The sequence below is a fragment of the Rhipicephalus microplus genome, chromosome 1 (assembly GCF_043290135.1).
Source record: "Rhipicephalus microplus isolate Deutch F79 chromosome 1, USDA_Rmic, whole genome shotgun sequence".
Classification (NCBI taxonomy): domain Eukaryota; kingdom Metazoa; phylum Arthropoda; class Arachnida; order Ixodida; family Ixodidae; genus Rhipicephalus; species Rhipicephalus microplus.
Window position 1 is genome coordinate 23,686,444 of NC_134700.1, and position 16,777 is coordinate 23,703,220.

General features: G+C 48.7%; 1 protein-coding gene and 1 pseudogene across 4 annotated transcripts in view; both read left to right on the top strand.

Moving 5' to 3' along the window:
* Positions 1 to 16,777, top strand: part of LOC119178046 (uncharacterized) — an 831,732-nt gene that overhangs the window by 12,353 nt on the left and 802,602 nt on the right. For 2 of the 4 annotated variants that reach the window (XM_075869285.1, XM_075869292.1), the window contains exon 2: positions 11,615 to 11,718. The exons of the other annotated variants lie outside the window; for them this stretch is intronic. The gene's annotated coding sequence lies outside the window, so the exon portion shown is untranslated. The remainder of the gene's footprint in view (positions 1 to 11,614; positions 11,719 to 16,777) is intronic. 4 annotated transcript variants of the gene reach the window in all.
* Positions 5,138 to 11,393, top strand: LOC142770480 (uncharacterized; annotated as a pseudogene).

Genomic DNA, 16,777 nt, shown 5'->3' on the forward strand with positions numbered 1-16,777 from the left:
AGACACCGGAGGGTCGCCTCCATCCTGGCTGGTCCAGGTTGCCACGTCTCGGTGGTTGCGGCCGTGAGGCGATGCGGTCGGCTCGCCGCGTTGGGACCCTGGTCTCGTTCCCTGTGAACCGGCGGGTCGTGATGGTGACGGCGAAGCCGAGAGTTGGTGACCAGGCGGCAGCGCGCGCGGACCCCCTCGGTGGCGGCGGCTCGAGTGGCTCTGCCTCGGCGTTCGCGGCCGGGCCGCAGTGGGGTAGGGCTGCCATGTGGACGTTGGTGGGGGTGGGGGCTGGCCGTAAGGAGGTGGTCTCCTCTCCTTGCTGTTCCGGCGGTGCTGTTCCCAATGGCGCTCCATCTGTTCGGTGAGAGTGATACAGATAAAGAACGACAGGTTAACAATCGCACATGTGTTGCGCGCTAACCCTTGCACCCCGCGTCGAACATATCAAACGCGGCCTACCGTGCATAGTTGCCTCCGACTGTTACGCAGGAAGTAGCGCGGTTCTGGGCTCCTGACCCGGTGTCGAACCATCTCACCCGCCGCGCGCGGCTTGGAGGGGGACTGACCGTAGTCCTCATGCGCCTCCCGTGCTATGTAGCGTTTCAAGTCACATACATGCACCGGTCCGCCGCTCGGTTTGCCTTTCATGTTCGCGAGTCGATAAACGAGCGAAGAAACTTTCTCTCGCACTCGGTACGGCCCGGACCATTTCGGTGCCAGCGAGGCAGCAAACTGTTTGCTAGCATTACTGAGAACATGATGGCGCCGCATCACCAGATCGCCCACTTCGTAGTGTACGTTCCTACGCGTGCGGTCATACTGCGCCTTCTGCTGTGCCCTAGCAGTGCTGAGATTATGTCGAGCTTTATGTAAAGCTTCCGCTAGCTTCTCGCGCAGCTGCGTTGCGTATTCAGCGCGTGCTGATGTCGCCACTGGCACTCCACTGCGGTCCGCGAGTACGGTCTCCATCGGATTCGGCAGTTCTCTCCCCAAGTTCAGAGAAGAAGGCGCATACCCAGTCGATCGGTTTACGGTCGATCGTAATGCAAAACCGATCTCTGGAAGATAGGTATCCCAGTCCTTATGTCTTTCAGAGAACGCGACAAGCATGTGCTTGATGTTGCGATTGACTCGCTCCGTGGGGTTCGACTGAGCATGGTAGGTGGTTGTTTTCTTGTGCTTAATGCCCAACGCGGCGCACGTGTCAACAAACACCTTCGCAGTGAAATAAGACGCGTTGTCTGTAATCAACTGCTCGGGGAACCCGAACCTGGTAAAAACCTCCATCAACTTCTCTAAAATCACTCGAGCCGTCAGCTTCCTAAGGGGAAAAAGTTCTACCCATTTAGTGAAGTGATCCGTGATCACCAGCAAGAACTTATTTCTGCTAGGAGTTGAGGGGTACGGGCCCATTACGTCACACGCTGCGATTTGCCAGGGAGTCTGACTGTTAATCGGTTGCATGAGGCCGGGCGGACGTCCTCCTCGCGGCTTGACGCTTTGGCACACACGACATGAACGGGCGTAGCGAATCACATCCCGCTTCATACCTGGCCAGGTAGCGAGGCGACACAACTTAGCGTAAGTCTTAGGGCCGCTCGCATGCCCACCAATGCACGAGTCATGAAAGTAGCGAAGAAGCGCTCCTCTCAACGCGCGCGGTATCACGACTTTAAATGACTCACTTGTGTCATCGTCGGATGGAATGTACCTCAGCAGGACGCCGTCAGAATCTAGCAGATATGAATCCAGCGCGCTCACAGCACTACCAGCTGTTGCCGAGCGCTCCGCACCGACAGCAATACCAGCTGCCCCCTTGTGCGCGGTGGCCTCACTACCACCCGGCTCCCGGAGCCCGTCGAACACCTTTCGACAAAATGGATCTTTCTGCTGAGCTTCTAACAGCTCCCTTCTGCTGAAAACAATCCCTGCGCTAACGACAGCCTCTACGTGGTTCACGCTCTTAGCTCGAACTAACGTTTGCTCCGCTGTTTGCGTTAGCGCGAGTGTCTCGCTCTCAGTTCGTTCCGAATTAGTCGCGTGACTTGCCTCGTGTCGAACTGGAGCACGCGATAGTGCGTCGGCCGCGGCATTGTTCTTACCCTTGCGGTAGCGGACGGTGAAGTCATAACGCTGCAGCAACAATGCCCAACGCGCCAATCGGCCACTTGGTTCGTTCAAACGCCTCAACCACGTGAGCGCCATGTGGTCCGTTTCAATCACAAACGCAACTCCGTCTATGTAAAAGTCAAACTTACGGAGAGCAAAAACTATCGCCAGACACTCTTTCTCGGTTACTGAGTAGTTCCTCTCCGCCGGTGTCAACGTACGGCTCGCGAACGCCATCGGTCGGAGGGAACCTCCATGCTCCTGAAGCAAAATTGCTCCTAAGCCCAGGTCGCTTGCATCGGTGTGAATAACAAACTCCCTGTTCAAATCGGGTAGCTGCAGCTGAGCCGTGTTGGCCAGCAACTTCGTGAGGCGACGCAGTGCGGCCTCTTGCTCTTGGCTCCAAGCCCAACGCTCACCATTCCTCAAGAGCTTCGTTAAAGGCGCCTGCACTGCCGCGCAATCTGGAATGAATTGGCGATAAAAATTCACCATCCCCAAAAAGCGCCTCAGCTCACCGACATTGTTCGGCGATGGATAGCTCACTATCGCTTCAAGCTTACCCTTATCCGGCAAAATGCGACCCTCGTCAAGCGTAAATCCCAATAATGTTATTCGGGTCGCCGCTATCTGAGCTTTGTTTGGGTTCAAAGTGATGCCCGCAGACCTCAGCCGTTCTAGAACGTCTCTCAAGTGGCGCACGTGCTCTTCGAACGTTTTCGAGTAAACCACTATGTCGTCTAGATATGCGAGTGCGTGCTGCCACTTTGCATCTCCCAAAACACGGTCCATTAGCCTCTGATACGTAGCGGGAGCGCCCACCAAGCCAAACGACATTCTCCTGAATTGGAAAAGTCCTCTGTGGCACGTGAAAGCTGACTTCTCTTTATCCCGCTCGTCCATCTCAACCTGAAAATATCCGCGGCTAGCATCGAGCGTTGTGAAGTACTTCGCCCCGCCTAGATTGGATACTAACGATGAAATGGAGGGAAGAGGATACGCGTCCTTCTTCGTAATTTCATTCAGCCTGCGGTAGTCTACACAAAGGCGATACGTATCATCTTTCTTTGGAACTAGAACTACCGGGAAACCCCATGGGCTGTTTGACCTCTCAACTACGCCTGTTTCGATGAGTTCGTCCAAGGCGGCGTCTAGTGCTTTCCGCTTAGCTAAGCTGATTGGTCGGGGATTGCATTTCCAAGGGCGTGCATCACCCGTGTCAATTCTATGCTTAACCAGCGTAGTGCGGCCGGGACAGTCAGTAAACATCGCGTCATATTCGTACAACAGCGACGACAGCTGCGCTCGTTCCCCCTCTAGTAGGCTCTGTGCCTGTACCAAAAGCGGGTGCACTGCCCTTTCCTGCAGCGCAGCACATTGCTCCGGCGGGGCGTTTACTCGCTTTCTCGGCGCGCTTTCCTCCTCGCGTACTCGCGCCTCTCCCTGCGATTGGCATGCTTTTGTCAATGCGGAGGCCTTCGAGAAAAGCTTCAGCGCGTCTCCGTCGCGCTCTCGGTAACCACCGTTTGCAATGTCAATGACAATACCCGACTTAGCGAGGAAGTCTCGACCCAGGATTAGAGACATTGACAGCCCTGGAAGATGCACGAAACGTTGTCGCCTCACGCGTCTGTCCCAGCGGATCACTAGCCTAGCCGCGCCGCTCGATTGTGCTGTGCCCGTAGCTAGACGGAAGATGGTGTTGCTTTGCCTCAAGCGGATGTTGTTCTCGCGGAGATGGTGCAACACATCGTCACCGAATAAAGAAGCGCTTGCCCCAGTATCCAAAAGTGCTACGAACTTTTTCCGAGCTATCGTTAACTCGATTAGCGGCGCGGGCGAGTCTACGGCATCACCTGCGCGACAGACCGACGGTGCAAGTGATCCGAACGCATCGGTAGGATTACTAATCGCCGCGCGGGGTCCCATGTGGATCACCGGCGGCGCCGTCCGTTTCCCGAACCGCGCGTTTGCTCCTGACCCGGCGTGCGGTCGCATTCGCGAGCGATGTGCCCTGGCGCGCCGCACCGATAGCAAGGACCGCGGACACCACGCCGGTTCGCTCGTAACTCGCCTCGATCAGGTGGTCCTCGCTCTGGATTGCGCCGCTCGTTAGGCCTCGCGTCAACCACGTGCTCCTGCCTTGGAATGTCACGCGCAGGGGCGGCGTGTGCCGTACGGAGCGCGTAAGCGTAGGGGTCTAAAGCGCGGTTTGACAGCTCCCAACCGCGTGACACGTGCTCATCAGCGTACGATGCTGATGCGTTACCCCTAAACGCTTCTGAAGTCACTGCGCCGCCGTTCCATGCACAGCGAGGCTCGATTGACTGCGCGGCGGGCGGAGGGGGGCGATACGAACGCGCTGCGAGGATGTCCCCTTGTATGCGCTTCGCCTCGGTGGCGAGCTCTTCGAGGTCTGCGAACCTGCATCCCCTGAAGTGCGCCGCGAAAGTCGGGTGCGCCTGTCGGGTAACACGCTCGACCTTTTCCGCGTTGGTGGCGTGAGGGTTCGCGAGACGATACAATTCGTCCATCGCCCGTACGTATTCCAGCAAGGATTCGTCCGGATGCTGGGTGCGCAGCTCCAACTCCCTCCGCAAACGCCACTCATAATTAGCCGGTAGGAATTCGCCGCGAAAGCTTTCGCGGAACTCTTCTACCGTACGGGCGCGATGTCCGGTTAGTCGGAACCACCGAGCCGCTTGCTCCGTGAGCGACACCGGGACCACGCGCTCGAGAAGTTCGGCATCAGAAAGACCCGTCGCCTGCTGATAATGGAGCAACCGGTCGAGATACTCGTTGGCGCTCTTGCAGTCGTGGTAACCCGTGTAGGTCGGAACGTCTACCTTGACACGTGGTCGCACATTTTGCACGGGGGCCTGCGCTGTGTTCTGCAGGGCGCTCGCGAGGCTTTGCATAACTGACAGCGCATTCTGTAAGAGTACCTCGCTCGAGGGCAAACTGTTGCCCGAAGACTCGCCTATAGTTGAGGCGCGTGTCGTAACTTGTGGCGGCGCCTCTCTGTTCGCGTCGCGAGATGCCGGAGCGCCATGCGGGCCGCTCTCCGTCGTAGGCCTACTCTCTGCTAACGCGGTCTCTGCACCCTCCTGATCATCCCGCGTGAAACGACCAAGCTCTACGCTGTCGGAAAGTCCTAACAGTACCCCCGCGTTAGCCAAAGGATCGCCACTCTGCGACGCGACATCCGACAACATTGACAAATCTTGGAATTCCGACATGCCTATTATCCTACGTGTGGAAGAGCGCCCTGGCACTTGCTCGCGTCCACAGAACTAGCCGCGTTGCCAAATTCGTTACGTTGGGCGCCAGATGTTGGGTAGCGTTGGGCGCCAGATGTTGGGGGACCGTCCTATGTACGGCTGACGCAGAAGCCTATAGCTAATGTTTCAGCCGCACACAGTCGTTCCGTGCACGGTTAACGTCCCCCAACCGTAGCTTGCCTCATTGCAGCTACTACTACGGGTTCGGGCGAATAAGGCAACTGGCCAGATCAACAACAAACACTTTATTGCTAAGCGTTAGCAATCGCGCGTCACTGTCGCGGGGAGATACTACAGATAACAAAGGTGTTGACGCTTACACCTCGGTCGTGGACGTCCTCGGCTCGCAGGAGGGGTTGCGGGTTCGTCCTCCTGGGATGGTCGCTGGTGTCAGAGAGCGAGCGCCCGTTTGCCCGCTCGTTTTGTTCCCCGACCCGATTTCCCTCTCCCTGACGAGAATGGTACCTTTCCTCGCTGAGGGAGAGGGGAACCTGTTCCTGGCGCCGGGAAAGGGGGGGGAATCGCACGCGCCGGCCGTGGGGGAAGGGGTCCCCGCAACCAGGCGCGTGCGCTGCCCTAAAAGGGAAAGGGAGGCTGGGCGCACCTGCTCCCCACACTAATTGAGAGACTGCATACTTTTTTGGAGACAAGTTTTTCAGTTTCTGTGCACTATTGGGAAGGAGCAGACATCCAACACTGAGCTAAGGATAGTAAGCATTTTTGTTGTTTAACATTTTCTTGACCTAACATGTGCTTGAAATATTTTGCTACTTACTTGATGACAGATGCATGTTTAACAAGACCGACATGGGCATTTTGGCAGGATATTGAAAATATTGTTTAACTATTTTTCAAATGCTTGATGCAAGCAGATAACCATCGCATATTATATCAGTTGTCATGGTGTTCAAGTAATGTAGCATGACTGCTTGTAATCTTGACAAAATTATTGATACTGAATTAGCAGCTACTGTCGAACATCTGACAACTTATTGCAATACTTACATTTGTCTTGAACTTGGTCCACAATAACTTATTTCATGCATTCATAGACAATCAATCGTAATGCGTACCTTAAATATTGGGGGGGGGGGGGAGGCTACATGCCCAAAATGTCTTGTATGCAAGCTCCTCTTCAGGGCACGTGCACGCAACTACACAAATAGGAAACTGAGCTGTACACTCCTAAATATTTCGGGGTTTCCATTTCATGAACACACTTCACAACACTGGACAGAATCACTCAAATGTGACACGGCCCACAGAACTTCACCACAGCGCTACACACAACAGCACTCGTACGACGTTGCGCATTACGAATGACAACAAAGACGGGCAATAAAGCTTGCCCATCTTTATCGTAGCAGAAGCTAACGTTCGCAAGCGTTCAAAATTTATTCATACTATTTGCTGCGACGAACGGCACACTCAGAACGCACCCGACGCTAACACTTGTTGCGATGATTACAAACTTTTCACTTTGACGCGTAATAAACGCATATCCTGCTTTAGAAAGGTGGATGATTACATAACGGAGGTCTTCGAAGTTCTTTGCGGTTACACTTGAAAGATGGACGGTACGACCCAGGAAACACAGGAAACGACGACACTCGCATCCGCGAACACACTTTCTACACAGTGCTCGTTTCTTCGTTTCCGCTGTTGATCACACGTGCTGATGGGGCGCCCCTACTTATGTAACGCTCGTTTTACGTTCATTTTGTTCATTAAAACGACCAACGTAGCACACGCACTCGCGAAATGCACCGCGGACGACACCAAACCCTCACGGAGAAGCCACAACTACGGCAGCAAATTTCTTCTCTAAATTTTGTAGCAGTCTGGCAACTGACTTATGCAACGCAAAACAGAACCTTGCCACTCGCCGTCCGAGAAGTAGCCGAGAAATGCAATGTACTTTCTTCCTTCTTAGAGCTACGTTGCGACAATGCTGAGTGCCCGGAGTCTGTGCTTTCGTCTGCGCATACATCGAAGCGTATTAACTCGGCCGGCGAGTGCGGTGACCCCAGCGCGAACATTCGCTACGACAGCGGGAACTCGCGCAATGTCTTTGCCATAAACGTGCAGGCTGTTTTGGCAGCGCGTGCTATAGATGCAGGACATGACTAGCTTTTGCGATTTTGTGTGATTATTGGCCTGCCAAAACCGATGCATCAGAAGACATTTCATGGTGTTGTCAAGAAGGTCCATTGTACTGCTATGAAGGCTTTTAGCCAAAACTTGGAAGAGGCAGGAAGGATCACGAGGATGCCGTCGGCGGCGGCATCCTGGTCATGTTCGACGGGACTTGGCAAAAAAGGGGCCATAAAGCCACAGCGGAGTGGGCACAACTGTGTACCTAGACACAGGTCTTTGCCTCGACTTTGAGGTCCTTTCGAATTACTGCCTCGCTTGCAGTATACACAAGGACAGAAGTGGTGATGAAGAAATTTGGGAAGCCTTCGACCGCCCTGTATGTGAAAAAAACAGTGTTCATCCCATGCAATGGAATCTGAAGCAGCAGCACGTGTATGGCAGAGGACATTGTTATACAATACCCCACTGCGCTTCACAAATTTTTTGAGTGATGGCGACAGCAAGGCCTCCACTGCTGTCTGTGAGGCAAAGGTGTATGGCAATAGTGTAATCGAAAAAGAAGAGTGCACCAACCACGTCTCAAAATGCCTAGGCACTGCTTTGCGAAAAATGGCAACACTGCTGCCACGAGGGGAAACACTAAATGTCACAGCCATTCAGAAGCTGCAGACATATTATCAAATAGCTATAACAAATAACAAGGGCAGTATCCGCAGCATGTACACTGCTATATAAGCCTCCTATTTTCATTCTTGCTCCAGTGATGGAGCCAGTAGTTATAAATTTTGCCCTGCTGGACCAGACTCGTGGTGTAAGCATAGGCGTGCTTAAGCATTAGGGGAGCCTACACCTGGCCACACCTCCTTATTGACTAAAACACAGGGCTTGGCAATTATGCCTATTTATAAGCGCCTTACTGATGAGAAGCTCATGGCTCGGTGCCTCTATGGAAAGAAGCGAAACGCAGCCGAGTCACTCAACAGTAAAATATGGTTGCTTTGTCCGAAAACGCAATTTGCTCTCCGGACATCTGTGGAGACAGCCACAGCTATTGCCGTGCTTTGGTATAATGAAGACCATGCCAGCTTTGAGCATGTCCTACAAGAGATTGGAGTACTTCCCCCAGAAGAGCTAGCCGTGCACGCTGACCGTTGTGATCACCTGCGCATAATGAAAATGAACTTAAAGCGCACGGCAGAAGCAAGTGCACACCGTCGGAGTGCATTGAAAAAGGCTCGCACAGAGGAGACCAACCGTAGGAGCCGTGAAGGGCAAAGCTACAGTGCGGGAGGGTTCTGAACACTTTGTGTGCTTTCGGTAAAGGCTGTTATCAATGTGATCGAAGATTCACATAGTAACAATTTAATTTTCAAGAATACAAGCTTTTCTAACGTTCAAGCCTGTTTTTCTCATCTTCAAATTTTTGGAAACTGACATGTTTTCCGGGAAACCTTTTGTACACTTAGAATTGGCGCATACTAACAAAATTTGGCGTACATACTCTTCAAGGTATGTAGAGTGCCGATATCTACTTGAAATTGCACTACATCTCGGTAGTAATTACAATAAAACAAGGTTATGTTTCAGAGAACTGAGAGAAACAATGGTTGAAATGTCATAATTTTTTTTAGGACTTTTCAGTAACTGTACACATTTCTTTGCTAGATATTGGCACTCTATGATCTACTAAGAGCGAAATAAACCATAGCATGATACTTTTTGTGAAAGTTCAGTACATGAAAATGTACCCGTTCAGACAGCTATAATTTGTCATTTAGTATAATATAACTCAATAACTATATTAGTTACACAAAAACTAATTATAGATTTGAAATCTACATGAATGACTGTCTAATTAGCTGACTTTCTAAGTCTCTAGCACAAATAATAAGTTTTCGGGGAGTATCTCTACTTAAGGTTACACCTACCATTTATCTTTCCATTGCTGGCTGCGTCGTCCTCAATTTCAGCTGAACCCTCTTTGTAAACCATAGCACGATACTTTTTGTGAAATTTCAGTACATGAAAATGTACCCGTACAGACAGCTATAATTTGTCATTTAGTATAATATAACTCAATAACTATATTAGTTACACAAAAACTAATTGTAGATTTGAAATCTACATGAAGGACTGTCTAATTGGCTGACTTTCTAAGTCTCTAGCACAAATAATAAGTTTTCGGGGAGTATCTCTCCTTAAGGTTACACCTACCATTTATCTTTCCATTGCTCGCTGCGTCGTCCTCAATTTCAGCTGAACCCTCTTTGTAAGTTTCCAGGTTTCTGCTCCGTAGCTAAGTACCGGCAAGATACAGCTGTTATATACCTTCCTCTTGAGGGATAGTGGCAAGCTACCTGTCATAATTTGAGAGTGCTTGCCATATGTGCTCCACCCCATTCTTATTCTTCTAGTTACTTCAATCTCGTCGTTAGGCTCCACGGTTATTACCTGCCCTAAGTAGACATAGTTTTTTTACAACTTCAAGTGCACTATTACCTATCTTGAAGTGCTGCTCTCCTCCGAGGTTGTTGTACATTACTTTTGTTTTTTACAGATTAATTTTAGGACCTACCTTTTTGATCTTCTTGTCAAACTCCGTAATCATGAGTTGCAATTCGTCCCCTGAGTTGCTCAGCAACACAATGTCATTGGCGAAGCGCAGGTTACTAAGGTACTCTCCATTAACTCTTGTACCTGACTGTTCTCATTCTAGGTCTCTGAAAACTTCCTGTAAGCATGCAGTAAATAGCATTGGGGGGATTGAATCTCCCTGTTCTACAACCTTCTTGATTGGTATTCTGTTGCTTTCTTTATGAAGCACTATGGTAGCCGTTGGTCCCCAGTATATTTCTTCCAGGATATTTATATACGCTTCGTCGATGCCCTGATTCCGCAATGTCTGCATGACTGCTGATATTTCTACTGAATCAAATGCCTTCTCGCAATCTATGAAGGCTATGTATAGTGGTTGGCTATATTCTGAGCATTTGTCTATTACCTGATTGGTAGTATGATTGTGGTCGATTGTTGAGTAGCCTATTCGAAATCGTGCTTGTTCCTTTGGTTGATTGAATTCTAATGTTTTCTTTACTCCGTTAGCAATTACCTTTGTAAATAGCTTGTATACTACAGAGAGCAAGCTAATCGGCCTGTAATTCTTCAAGTCCTTGTCATCTCCTTTCGTATGTATTAAGATGATGTTAGCATTCTTCCTAGACTCTGGTACTCTTCCCGTCAGGAGGCAAACTAATGGTTACAAAAGCTATCCTTTGCACCATTGTTTGAAGAAGTCATCAGTAAGGTCGCACGATTTAAAATGTGTAAACTGCACGAAGAAAGCTCCTAAAATGATTTTGGATACGTAACCACACCGTGTGCACACTTTTCCACCTGAATGATGCCCATATTCTAAGGCGCATAAAAAAGTGGGGCTGAGAGAAAAATAAACATGCAAAATTATATTGCTCACCTTTTACATAAGCTGCAAATATAGTTTTGGCTCTGGTTGTGGTTCGACTTGCTTTTCTACACTGCCTTTTTTGGTATGGCCAGTTCACTGGTCGCTGGGACAGAAAGGGATATGATGGTGTTGGGACGTTAAACCCCACATATCGATCATCAACCCATTGCTGTATACTACCACTAACGGTTCTTGAATGTGAAGCGATGTAGCCATAGCCAAGTATATATTTTTGTGTAAGGGTTTAACCACCCCTTGTGTATGCTTATGTATGCATTTTGTATGCGTACGTGTATACATACACATATGCAAAATTGAAAAGAAAGTTCTACTGCACCGATGCTCGCGTGCCCATGTTGACGATTTAGAGCTCTGCGTTTTATGTCGTGGTGCAACGCTTCAACCCACTCTATCTGCTTATGATTCGTGAACATCAGTGGGCATTTTAAAACTCATTTAATGTGTTCCCGTATCTCCTTGCGTCGAACAACACCCATTCTTAATTTGACAGTGTTAAAGGGCCCGCAAACCACATCAGATAATTTTTCAAGCATTTCAAGTAAACACGCGCATCGTGTGCAGAATGCCGTCGCGATCAACGATTCTACACGTGGCAGCGCTACGAGCCGCAGGCGCGCCACAAATTCCAATAAGCAATCCCTCCTTCTTTCAGGGCCTTTCGAGCCTCCACGTAGTGCGCCGAGCCACATCTCTGACGTGCTGAGCCAGATATGCCAAATATGCTGTGATTGGTTGAGCAAGAGCCTACAGCTTCCGGTCAGTCTGCAAGTAGCTGTCCGCGCTGCTTGTTGTTCGTCATGTTGCCCGTGTGTGTGCAACACGTGCGGGGCACGGCGGGCCCCGTATGATTCTATCTCGTTGGTTATCCTGTGAAGGTGTACACGCAATGCGGGATCCATACCGGCACGATTATGGCAGCCACGGTTTGCCAACAAGCATGCAGCTACAACACAACAGACGGAGTCATGGCTACTGGAATTAGACGGTGTTTAAAGCAGCGTGTTGGCGATCACGTATGCCACAGAAGATTGGGAGAAGCTCAGCGAGAGGGCAAAGCAGCGTGGGAGAGAATATCAGCAGAGGGAAGTGCAGGAGAGAGCGAAACATGTGGTCGTCATGGTTTCGATAATCAAACGTGCCCAACTCCGCTATTATTGCACTGTTTTGAAAAGTTTTCACGGCTCCGTGTTCGTCGTACACTCGTGCACGATTCTACACTACAACTGCATTTCTACCTCTGGGCGGTTCACGGGCCCTTTAAATGTCACCCATCTCTCTTTTCTTCAGCTGATGCTGAGAATATTGTGTCAAGTTCTACTGATAGAATAGGAGTAGGGGCATCGTGCAGTGAAGAGTGGTAGGCAGACAGGGCCACTTGATCTGCCACTAGAATGCGCCACACTTCTGGAGAGTGGGTGGCGAGTGGGGAGCAATGTACCATGCCATCAAAACATTCCTTTGTAGCCATCGTCTTTGAACAGCAGCGGTGTCATTGATGTTCCAACCATGTGGTGACACATGGCTGTTACCATTGCCACCACGCTAGCTAGCTGAAGCAAAATGAAACAAATATGAAAAATGTGACGTCACGTGACGGTTGTCGCACTCTGCTTTCCATCGTGCTCTGCTCACTCGGCCTCTCACTCTACCACTGAAACACGCCAGCTTTAGCGTGCTTTTGTGTATTCCTGTTCTGCCCAGTGTGTTGAAGTAACTAGTCTAATGTTGACCACACAGCATTGGTTGACGAGCACCTTAGTGTTGTAAGGTTGCTTTGAAGTGGCAGAATGGTACTTTTATTTTATTAAAACCATGCAGTAATTTGCTGCAAGTAAAAATTGCGCATGTAAAAATAAGTACTGCCCATTTTATGTCTTGTGCTCGGTGAAATATGTAAATGCTGGTTCACTTGTCCTTAAATATTTTTATGCAAACATATTTAGATAATCGAGGATTACCTAAGTGTGTGTCACCATCTTGCCCAGCTTTGTCTACCCTTGGGCACACTTGCTCTTCAGCCCGCCATAGTGACCGGCATGTTTTCTGCTTTAGAAGAGCTTAGTGCGTGCCTGTTCTCGTCTGTTCTTGTGTGACCTCTTTTAGTTGTACTCTCACAATGGTTTCCATTTCCTGCTTTACTTTTTCGAGACAGTGCATGCCAAAATTTGATGAATGTGCGGTTTTTTATAGGCCTAGGAATAAATAAATGTGTGTAATGATTGAGGCATGGTATATTGATAGTAGTAGTGCATGTGCGAATCAATCAACTTGCTTAATCAAGAAATGAAATGCCTCAATATTTATCTTTCACGTACACCTATGCATGCTGGATTGATAATTTTCCTACTGCATGGGCTTGCACGGCCTTCTTGCGCAAACCTTGTTTTTCTTTTTCCACCTTTGTTCGTCTTTGCAGTTGTTACTTGGCATTTGTGGGGTGTTGACTTTTCTCTTGAGCGTCCCTGTCTTTTAAAAAGAATAGAAAACCTTGTTATAATTTGTTGAGCCTCGCCACGCACATTGTAATATTAGATAAGGTGTTTGTTTGCATGTGGCATCTCCGGTATGCTTTCTTTCCAAAGTGCACTGTTCAGGACAAGGTTTGTCGACATTCCTATAGAGTTTTGGACAAAACATGGAATTCTGTGTGGTCATCTTGTACATGTAGGATTGCCGAGGAGTATTTTATTTTTCTGATGCAAGAGTTCCAATAAATGTGGGAAGGCCAAGACAGCTAGAAGGCACAGTTGGCAGATTGTGTCGTAGTGCCTTGGTGGTTTACATTGTACTCAAGGTCTGTTCTGTGGCAAGAACAACTATGAACCACTTCACAGTGGGTCATGAAAAACCCACAAATTGTGAAGCTCTCTATGCTTTCCATTAAGCGGGGCAGCTACATAACATGAAACAAATACAGAGGTGCAGATATGCTACAGGACTTGCGCCAGGTGAATGTACGCAATCCAGGTTTAAGAGGCAAGGTGAAGCACAGCGCCTGGACTACACATGTGATTGTTGCCTCTAAGACATTTTAATTTGGTCAAGGGTGGAACTGCTGCGCCATTAGCACTGTCTGGTGCGAACTTATTTTCCTGCGCCAAACTACCCCTGTTGCACTAAAATCATTTATCAGCGCTGTACTGCGCCACAGTACCTGAATTTAGCCACAAGTTGTGATAGCCATCAAGCCCCGTGCCTGGAAACATGGCCAAAACATTGCGAGTTCAGTTTCACTGAAGTAGTTATAGTTTTTCATAAAGGCTGTGATCACTCTAGCAGCAGCTGTGAAAGCTTGACCACACGTGCTGCAGTGTGCCCTCTTTCTTCGTAGGAAGAGGGCGTGGTGCACGGTAGTGAAGCGATGAAACAACTTGTGATGTTGCACAACGGGAGACAGGCAGCTAACTCTTTTGGATATGATCTCGCGTATCTCTACAAAATGCTGGTGTAAAAGAATATGGCAACTTCAGGGAAAACAACCCTTTCGGAAGTCTCTTCACGTTGACAGCGCAGCACGTAGAAGGCTAGGCCAGCCACCCCCTGATGGCTTCTGTGATAGTGGCGCACCAGTGATCGTGACTGCCCATTAGAGACAATGCTCTCAGTGGCTGCTTGAGGGACATCTCCCGTCCCCCCCTCAGGTCTTTTCACGCACACAGGGCAGAATGGTGTTTCCTCTCTGCTTCGACTGTAGGGAGCGACGACGCCCTCAGACTGATGGCCGTCTCGTTACATCTTCACTTCAGGCGCATTTGTCGCTGTGGCTCATAGTTTTTTACACGCAGGCAGAACATAAATTACTTGGATGGATCTTATGATCAGGGTGTCTACCAACCTGGAAAACCTGGAAAAGTCAGGGTATTCGGACCCTTCTGGAAAAGTCAGGGAATTTCTGAAAAGTCTGGCCTGGTCATGGAAACTGACGGCAGTCCGTGCGACCACCACAAAAATAAGCATTACCATAGATCAAAGCTTAAAAAGTTGCTCCTTTTGCTGCAGTTACAGTTAACCGCGAGAAGACCCATGAAAGAAAAAAAAAAGGAAGGGCTAACTGTTGTGTCTTATTGTAGAAGGGGAAAAAAAAACACCTATCAAAGGAATACAAAGTTTTTGGAAGTTTCGACACCCACTACGGAAGCCTTGTTCACAATAACAGCCATAAAATGAGCATATTTAAGTACACCTAAGTGGGTGACGTAAGCACCAAGAGTACATTGTTAAACGCATGTGATCACCCCTGTTCAGTGTATGGGCAGTAGTCTGTATGTGCAGGGATTCCAGGTGCAGGCATGATGCATGCTTTTCTTTGGCCAGAATACGTGTGCTTGACCAGTTAATTTGGTGACCTGTAGATTTCACGTGTTTAGCGATGGTATGTGGGATCACTCATGATTTCCTGAGGTCATATTCATGCTGTTTAACTTCTTTCGTAAAATCACCGGTCTCAAGGTGGTCAAAACAGTGGCAGCCTATAACATAAAGAAGACTGGAAATTTTTGCTCGGTAACTTGTCTTCCATTCCTTAGCTTCCATGTTCGTACATGCACTATTTTGATATCTGTTGTTTCTGCTTATCACACAGCATATGTGACTTTCGAACCATAAAGGTAAAATATGGCTTTTTATGGCAGTTTTAAATGGGTCAAACTGAGATGACATGGCGATGTGGGCAGGAACGTCATTCCAATCTTGCGCTGTCTGAAGAAAAAAATCACTTCGGGAAGGTCTTTGTTTTTGGGCGTATGTGATGTATGACGTTGGGGTGACAATGGCGCGATGTCCGATACGCAAGTCTGATGAATGCATTGCCTTGTGGCGAGGAATGAAAGAACTTATCATACAGGCACAAATATGAAAGTTTATGGTGAGAGGCAAGATGAGGAAAATTAAGTTGAGATTTGACTGCTCATGCACTTATGTTAGTCGAGAAATCTTACATAATGAATCTGGACGCACAGTTCTGAATGTATTTGAGCATAGTGGAAAAGTTAGCTTGATGAGGATCAAAAATGGCATTAGCATACTCAAGTCTAGGTCTTTCGAGTTTCTATGAGCTATTAGTTTAGTCCCAGCAGGTGTCAAGGCAAGGTTGAGACGAAGGAATCTAAAAATTCGATTAGCTGTGTTAGTGATGCTAATGATATGTAATATTCGTGCTAGATCAGATGAGATACGAATACCTAAGTATTCTGTAGTATTGGTAGCGGCTACGAGGTAGTTTTGTAGAGTGTAAGTAGCGACGTAGTCTCTACGTCGATGAAAAGTAATTAGGAAGGTTTTGTTAATATTTGAGGACATTAACGAACCCCTACACCACTTCTGTATAGTGCTTACAGGGTGATACAACATGCAGTCATCAGCGAATAGTCTAATATTGTAGGTGATGTTATGTGGCAAGTCGTAAATGTAAATTGAAAAGAGAAGGGGGCCTAGTATAGCACCTCGTGGAACGCCAGAGTGAACGCGAAAGAGGGGGGATATACAGGAGTTAGCGACAACGAAGTGCCGGTCCCCACCGCAGTGGTCTAGTGGCTAAGGTACTCGGCTGCTGGCCTGCAGGTTGCGGAATCTAATCTCGGCTGCGGCGGCTGCATTTTCGATGGAGGTGAAAATGCGGTAGACCTATGTGCTCAGATTTAGTGCACGTTAAAGAACCCCAGGTGGTCAAAATTTCCAGAGCCCGCCACTACGGCGTCTCTTATAATTATATGGTGGTTTCGGAACGTTGAACCTCACGTATCAAATCAAATCAACAAACTGCTGGTGATGGGTTAAAAATTGACGAATTCAGTTCAGCACAAAGGGTCTAAGTTCA